We start from the raw sequence: 9,378 nt of genomic DNA on the forward strand, positions 1-9,378 counted from the left end.
TAAATTCATGTGCAGTCTCACTTTAGTTGGAAAGAAAATAGAAAATGTTATGGATAGTCAGTTTACTGTTTTTTTGCTATGATTTTTGTGGGATTATGTTTTCTTAGTACAGCTTTTCCTAAAATGCAAGATACTAAAATGACTATTCATGATATCTTGAAATATAATGTTTGACATTAAAGTACGTATGTCAATAAATTTGTATCCTATTCTATTAAAGAAAATATTTTCAATAACTATAGATTGACAGTTCAAAGATCTGTATGTTATAATCCTAAGTTATTATGAACTATTTGTCTGTGGGTGTGAATGTGTGTGGTGCAAGAGAAAATGTATATGTGTGTATCTATCTATGTATCTTACCTCTGCTTATATGAGGAGTGGTGAATGTTTCAGTTTTCTTATTATTTTACTTTCTGAGAACCTTTTGACACCAACATCAATTCTAACGGCACTTGAATATCCTAGAATTCAAATCAATTTTGATGCCAGCTACCTGGAGTTAGTGTCAGACTCTGCAAGGTTAAGACTGAGCCCAAGGGAAACGTCGCCCAAGGGAGAATTCACCCAAGACTTCTCTCTCCTCAGATACCAAACCCAAGTCCCCAGCTAGCATTCTTCTGACTGACTGGCTATAATTTGGATGTCCCCACAACTAGCTCCTCAGTTTTATTTCTTGCTAAAATAACTCACAGAATTCGCTCAAGAAGGCACTTTACTTATCTTTACTAGTTTATTACAAAATGTACAAATGAACTAGTTTTGTAATAAACTAGTAAAGATAAGTAAAGCTCAATAAAGAGGACAAGGTCTCAAAGGGTCCCAAGTACAGGACAAGGTCTCAAAGTCCCAAGTGCAGGAGCTTCTATCCCCACAGAGTTGGGCTGTATCCCCTTCCTCACATGTTGAGGTTTTTGACAATTTAGAAATTCTCAATTCGAATAACTTGAAAACTGAGTTCCTTAAACTAATGAGAAAAATTAAATAAAACACATAAAAAATAAACCACATAAATAGGGATTTTCATGAAGGTTTCATTACAAGTGCATGATCGATTAAATTATTGATTTGTTGTGATTAACTCAAACAATCTTCAGTACTTCTCTTATCCCCGGAAGTTGGAAGGTGAGGGTGAAAGTTCCGAACTCCTAATCAAGTCTTGGTCTTTCTGGAGATCAGCTACCATCTTGAAGCTATCTAAGGGTTAAGCAAGAGAGCTTCCTTTAAACAGAGGATGTTCTTACCTCCCTTTCCCTTAGGAAATTCCAAGGGATTTAGGAGCTATATGCCAGGAACCAGAAACTAAAAACAGATACCAAACTTTCAGTATTGTTTTTAATTATAGTATACATATGGTTTTTGTAAAAAGAAAAAGAAAATAACATAAAATCTGCTTTTAGCAAAATATAAATTTTATATACACTATCTGTAGAGTCTATGTAAAGTTTATAGATAGTTGTTTCATTCAACGGATTTCACTGAACTTATTTCTTGAAAATGTTTAAAATATATCAGAAAGCTTTTAAACTATGTTGAACCAGGTTTATAATGGTCACCTGTATGGCATGATATAAGGGCCACAAAACCATACCTTTTTACTACCATCACCACTGTACTTGTCACAGAGGTTGAATTACTACATAATGTGCATTTATGTTTGTCTGTTTCTTGCATGAACAGCATGCAAAAGAAATGCCAACATTTGAAATAAACCCTGATAGCTTGTTCATCTTCTAGTTGCAAGTTTGTATCCTTTAATAACATTTCCCCAATTCCTCTAGCCCCCCAACCCCCTCCCCTGCAGTTTTTAGATTTGACATATTAGTGATATTGTACAATATTATTTAATGTACATAATTTAGCCCCCCAACCTCCTCCTCTGCATTTTTTAGATTTGACATATTAGTGATATTGTACAATATTTATCTTTCTCTAGATGACTTCTCTCACTTAGTATAATGTCCTCAAGATTCATCCATGTTGTTCCAATATGTTTTTGGATGAATCTTTAGTTACAATAGCATAGATTTATAGAACTTTTGAATTAGAAGTAAGCTGATATATCACCTAGTCTGCTTTCTGAAGAGTGTTTGATTCTCTATAAAGTATAGATTAGCAAACTATTTATTTTCATTGGGCAAAATCTGGCCCACCTCATGTTTTTGTAAAAATATTTTTTATTGGGAAGAAGAAGGAGGAGAAGGAGGCGGAGGAGGAGGAGGAGGAGAAGGAGGCGGAGGAGGAGGAGGAGGAGAAAAAGAGGAAGAAGAAAACTTGAAAAGCAATGCAATTCTTCACTTAAATCTCATGAATGCCAGAAGGATTCCATTCTGTTTTGTTGTTGCTGTTTAATTTTTAAACTTCATGCAAAATCTCTTTAAAATTCAGAATTTGCTGACTTTGAATTAACAAACCGCTGCTCCCGCTTCCACAATTAACTGTTATTTGTCAGGTGGCTGTCAGATCTTGCTAGTGGAAATCACCCTAGCCCATTTTAAGTCTTTTCAGGTATGGCTCTACTCAATCTGGTCAACCCAGTCAACACAATATTTTGATCCCAAGCAACAAAATATTTTTTCCTCTTAGAAGGCAGGGCACAAACTAAGGTGTCATTATACATACATTTTTTCTATCTAAAATTTGTTTTAAATTGTAATTTTAATACCAAAGTTTGGTTCTAGGCAGAAAAGCCCAAATGAACTTCAAATGTTTAGTTCAGATTAGAATTTACATTTACCAAGCAACTTAATTGCTTAATTTTGGTGAAAAAAAATGGATAAGACATAATGTTGCCTTCAAGGAACTCACAACCTAGTAAATGACAAAGTGGTGTAAACATAACTTTAATACAGAGAAATTGAATAAAATAAACTGATATCATGCACCAGTTTCATAGTTTATGATATATAGGTTGATATAGATGAACTAGCAATAGATATAGCTATACCTATAGATATATAACATAGATATATAATTACTTGGCCTTGTATTAAATAGACCACATGGGATGAAGCAAAAGACAATTGAATTTTGCTTTCTGGGAGAGACTGGGCAAAGATTCAGAGCATATGATGTTCTAAGTGGACAAAAACTGTAAGAAACTGGAAACAGAGGGAGTGCACTGTACTCTTCTGTGTGAGTAGTAAGTAGTTGAGTGAAGGGAAGGAGTCAGTGAGGAAGAACTGTCAGTGAGACTGGTCCTGAACAGATGCTAAAACAGAACGGACTTTGGGAATGCAAAATGTAGAGATCAATATATGAATGTATCTTGGCTACTGTCAAGTTTAGTTGAACAGAGAAGAGGAATGGAATAAAATTATTTTAAAACACTCAGGTGTTTAGCTTCACCTGGTTACTGGAAATACTAGGCTACTTAGCTTCATATCATCTGAGCTTTTTTCCCCCCTTAACAACTTTATCAAACATAATTAATATACAGAAAATTGCACACATTTAATGTACATAATTTAATGAACAAATACTCATGAAATCATCACCACAATCAAGATAAATTCATCACTGTTAAACGTCTCCCTCTGCTCCTTTGCTTTTGTGTGTGTGTATATGTATATGCATGTGTGGTAAGAACATTAAACATAAGATTTACCCTCTTAACAAATTTTAAGTGTAAAATAGAGTATTGTCAACTACACCCACTATGTTTCACAGCCGAGTTTTAGAACTTATTCATCTTGGGTTGAAACTTTATATCCACTGAAAACAAAACAAAACAGCTGTCCCTTTTTTCCTCCCTTCAGCCCCCAGCAAACACCCTTCTCCTCCATACTTCTGTGAGTTTGATTATTTTAAATACCTCATATAAGTGGGATCAAGCAGTATTTGCCTTTCTTTAACTGGCTTATTTCACTTAGCAGGCCCTCCTCCAGGTCCATTCGTATTGTTGCATGTGGCAGGATTTCCTTCCTTTTTAAGGCTGAGCACTATTTTATTGCATGTATATACCACATTTTCTTTATCAATCATCCCTCGATGAACATTCTGATTGTCTGCACATTTTGACTATTGTGAACAATGTTGCAATTATATAATTTTGAGATCCTGATTTCAATTCTTTTGGACATATAACCAGAAGTGGAATTCCTGGATCACATGATAGTTCTATTTTTATGTTTTTGCCTTCATACTATTTTTCCATAGCAGCTGCACCATCTTACATTCCTACCAACAGTGTACAGAGGTTTCAATTTCCCCATATTCTTGCCAACACTTGCTATTTTTTATAATAATTTCCACTCTAACATATGTGAAGTAATATTTCATTGTGGTTTTAATTTGCATTGTGGTTTAGCGATGTTGATCACCTTTTCATGTACTCTGAGTTTTCTGTAAGACGTTGGTAAGTTTGTCTAAATATTTCCAACAATACAAAGACAAATACTCCACACTCCTAAAAAACACACACAACACAAAAAAACTAAAACCACTTGATTAAAAAACTAAACCACTTTTCATGTGATGTTCACAAAAACAGATGCTTTTCAACTGTGGATTATGAAAATGTTCACATGAAATCTGGGCCAAAATCGCTGAGACTCCTATGAAGAACATTCCAATTCCAAAATCTGGAACAGCCAGCACAGCTGTGCAACCAGTTTGTGGGACTTACTAGGGCAGCAGCTGGTCATGCACTGAACAAAGAGCATAATTCCAGTGCTTTAGAAGAAAGAGTGCAATGAAAAGCACAGCTTAATCTTCTCTTGATAAAGAAATAAACTCATATTATTTTTTTTAAAATTACTACATAACCAGGACGTTAAATAACATGTTATTTTAAGGCACTCTGAAAAGTTCATGTTCTTTATATCCCCGACACTCACTACTGTCACTCACACATGGCTGCTAAGTCAAATTTTTAGTTCCCTTTGCTTTTTAAACTGGACATTTGGAGTAACTTAATGTTCCAATTTCTTGAGAAAATTTGATTTAAAATAGGAGAACCAAATAAGGTCGAAATCTACAGCATAGCCTTTCGGGAAGATGAATTAGAAAACGTAGAATTTCCTAAAGGTTCCTAACATTAGACTTTAGGGCAACATGCTAAAAACAGACCTGTCAGGAGAGTTAACGTTTGCCTTGATTGGATTATCTCTTCAAATATTTTGTTGCAAGATATGTCAACTGTAGGCTGATTATCAAGGGGGTCTTGAAAAATTTTTAAAAATATTGTCATGTGATCTTAGACATAAACTAGGTCATAAATGAGTAAAGCCAGATTGAATATGGCTTAAGAGCAGGAGTGGTCACGTCAATCCTTTATAGCAGGTGAGCTTCATTACTGTTTATATTTCTCCCCAGCTGCTTAAGAGCAGGAGTGGTCACTTCAGTCCTTTATAGCAGGTGAGTTTCATTACTGTCTTACACCTCCTTTTTCTAAAACCTGTTTATATTTCTCCCCACCTGCTTTTCCATCATCAGGATGCTTTTGCTTACTTGAAAGAATCAATATTATCAACAAAAAAATCTGAATTTAATTCTTTCACAAAAGTTGTAATATTCAAGTCAGATTTGTATGTGTAAAAATGGCTTCATCCATTCTATTGGTGTGCATGAGCATTTTTATTATTTTTATGAGAATCTGATGTCTCTGTACATGTAAAATGATGACCGTGTGTTGTAACTGAGCACAACGAAGATTCTGATTATTAACTGATAGCCAAAGTCAGAAACCGACATTCTGGCCAGGATAGTGGAAGAGGACACTCACCCAGGACCAAGGAGGATGGTCTGACCTGAATGGCACATTCATAGATACTACTAGGGAAATATTCTCACAAGGGTTTCTGAATGCAAGGAAAGGAGATATATCTTGTCAATGGTCTCATACATGAGATAGAAGTTTTGTGCAGGGAATGAGGTTTTGGAATGAAAAATGTCTACTTCTTAGAAATGGGCAAATGAGGTCACTGGGCATCCTTTCAGTTCAGTGATGAGTCTTGTCGAATGGGCCCTTGGAGGAATATCTGACAGTATATGGGCTTGCACTTTGTATTGACTTTCTATAGCTAGATTATTTTGCAACTCTATAGGAATAAAGTTAACTTATGGAAAAATAATAGCAATGCAAAATGTTCATTGCCCATAATGCATATGAGCTCATATTATGTTTCGCCCATAAGAATGCTCATATGTATTAGCAAATGTATCATTTACTAGAGTTGCCATAACAAAGAAATACAGCTATAACTTGTTTGGCTAGGTGGATAGAGCGTCGGCCTGCGGACTCAAGGGTCCCAGGTTTGATTCCAGTCAAGGGCATGTACCTTGGTTGTGGGCACATCCCCAGTAGGGAGTGTGCAGGAAGCAGCTGATCCATGTTTCTCTCTCATTGATGTTTCTAACTCTCTATCCCTCTTCCTTCCTCTCTGTAAAAAAATCAATAAAATGTATTTAAAAAAAAAGAAATACAGACTGAGTGGTATAAGAAACAGACATTTGCTTTCTCATACTTCTAAAGGCCAGAATTCTGACATCATGTATTACCAGGGACAGTTTCTTCTGAGTCCTCTTTTCTTATCCTGTAGATGGCTGTCTTCTCCCTATATCCTCACATGTCCTTCCCTCTGCATGTGTCTGTGCCCTAATCTCCTTTTCTTATTAGGAAACTATCATCAAATTAGGACCCAAACCAATTACCTCATTTTAATTTAATTATCTATTTAAATACCTTCGTTCCAAATACAGTCACATTCTGAGGTATTCAGCATTATGACTTCAACATATACATTTTTAGGGAGACACAATTCAGCCTGTAGCATCACATTACTTAAGAAATTGCAAAATATCTCTGAGAAGGGCTCATTTGTATTACATGATATATTTGCACATACATACATATAGTATATGGGTATGTATATTATATATTTTTATATTCATGTAATTATAGTTTTCCTTTTATGAAAATTTTAATTTATCAGGAGACAAATGAGAGATATGCTGGAGTTTGTTAAATAAGGTCCTATCTCGTGATTACAGAAAAGCAAGCTTCTCACTAGCAGGAAAGTCATGTGATTTTAAAATATTTTGCTCATCCCCTACGTTTGTGCCTAGCATTTATTGTTAAGATAATTTTTAATTATTTTAAAATTAAATTTTGGGGGGTAACATCCTAGATAATAAAAAGGTAATATGCAAATTGACCCTAACAGCAGAACGACCAAGAATGACCGTCACTATGATGCACACTGACCACCAGGGGGCAGACGCTCATTGCAGGGAGTGGGCCTAAGCCGTCAGTCAGACATCCCTGAGGGCTCCTGGGATGCCAGAGGGATGTCTGACTGCCAGCTTAGGCCTGATCCCCCGGGGAGCAGCCTAAGTCAGCAGGTGGACATCCTCCAAGGGGTCCCAGACTACAAGAGGGTGTAGGATGGGCTGAGGGACCCCCCTGAGTGCATGAATTTTTATGCACCGGGCCTCTAGCTGGTTATATAAAATTATATAAGTTTTGAGTGGACAATTCTATGGTACGTCATCTATATATTGCATTATATGTTTATCACCCAAGTTCAATGTTTTTTGTCACCACATATTTGATCCATTTGCCCTTTAGTACCCCACCACCCCCCTTTCCCTCTGGTAACAACCATACTCTTGTCTTTTTATGAATTTTTGTTTTTTGTTAATATTCTTGATACACAGTAGTTGGGTTTGTATGAAATCTCAGTCCAACCAAAAATCTTTATTATGAAATTGTTGTCTTAACAATTATGTAGAAAACAAATTCTAAAGGAAACTTTGACCCTAGAGTTATAGAGCGCCTTCAGTTCTACCTCTTCATAACTAAGAGAGAAGGAAATCTGATGTGTGTTTTGATAATGAACTAGCTTTCTGTGGAATTCTATCATTGTCACTTTACTTTATCTGCCATTACTAAAGCTTGCTGTATTAAGGTCCTCTGGGACCAATATTGGTCAAACTGGCTGGTAACCTTCTCCATGTAATGAAACTGATTCTCAAGGGCTGATGGTAGAGTAGAGAGAGGAATAAGAGCAAATGTTGAGCTGTTCAGGCTCAGGTCCTAGACTGGAAGGCAGAGTGGGCTTCAGTTCTAATGACTCAGAAACTTGACAGAAATCTATATTCCTTATTGTATAGATTATCTCATGTTGAAAAAAATGAAATATTGTTCTGCTTGTCTTAAATATCAGTCATTTTAAATGGTTTTTTGCTTAATTATTTATTAAGAGTAAAGATATTGCCCTGGACAGGTGACTCAGTTGGTCAGAACATCATCCCATATACCAAAAGGTTGAGGTTCAATTCCAGGTCAGAGCACACACTAGGTTGTGGGTTTGATCCCTCATCAGAGTGCATAAAGAAGGCAAGTGATCCATGTTTGTCTCTCACATTGATGTTTCTCTCTCTCTCACTTTCTCCCTTCCCCTCTATAAAATCAATAAAAACATATCCTTGTGAGAGGATTTTAAAAAAAGAGCAAAGGCATTATAAATAGTAAAATTTGGTAAATTTCCTACAAGTATGTAAAACAAATTTAATGCCAATAAAAGAAACAAAGTAATCAAGTATAATAAACCATCACATGGAATGCTTTAGTAGTCTTAATTCAAAACTGTTGTGATTAACTAAAAAGATTTACTCAGAAAACTATAGGACACTGCAAAAAGAGATAGAGGAAGACATAAACAGATGGAAGAACATACCATGTTCATGGATTGGTAGAATCAACATAATTAAAATGTTCATACTACCCAAAACAATATATAAATTCAATGCACTCCCCATTAAAATACCAACAGCATATTTCACAGACCTAGAATAAACTCTCCAAAAATTCATCTGGAATAAAAAAAGACCCCTAATAGATGCAGCAATCCTGAGAAAGAAGAACAAAGTAGGAGGGATCTCAATACCAGATATCAAGCTGTATTACAAAGCCCCTGTTCTCAAAACTGCCTGCTACTGGCACAAGAACAGCCATATAGACCAATGGAATAGAATAGAGAACCTAGAAATCGACCCAAACCACTATGCTCAATTAGTATTTGACAAAAGAGGCAAAAGCATACAATGGAATCAAGACAGTCTCTTCAATAAATGGTGTTGGGAAAATTGGACAGATACATGCAAAAAAAATGAAACTAGATCACCAACTTACACCATACACAAAAATAAACTCAAAACGGATAAAGGACTTAAATGTAAGATGGGAAGCCATAATAAAAATCTTGGAATCCATAGGCAGAAAAATCTCAGACTTATGCAAAAGCAATATCTTCACTGATACAGGTCCTAGGGCAATGGAAACTAAAGAGAAAATAAACAAATGGGACTACATCAAAATAAAAAAGCTTTTGCACAGCAAAAGAAACCATCAACAAAACAACAAGAAAGCCCACT

The sequence above is a fragment of the Myotis brandtii genome, unplaced genomic scaffold (assembly GCF_000412655.1).
Source record: "Myotis brandtii unplaced genomic scaffold, ASM41265v1 scaffold493, whole genome shotgun sequence".
NCBI lineage: Eukaryota > Metazoa > Chordata > Mammalia > Chiroptera > Vespertilionidae > Myotis > Myotis brandtii.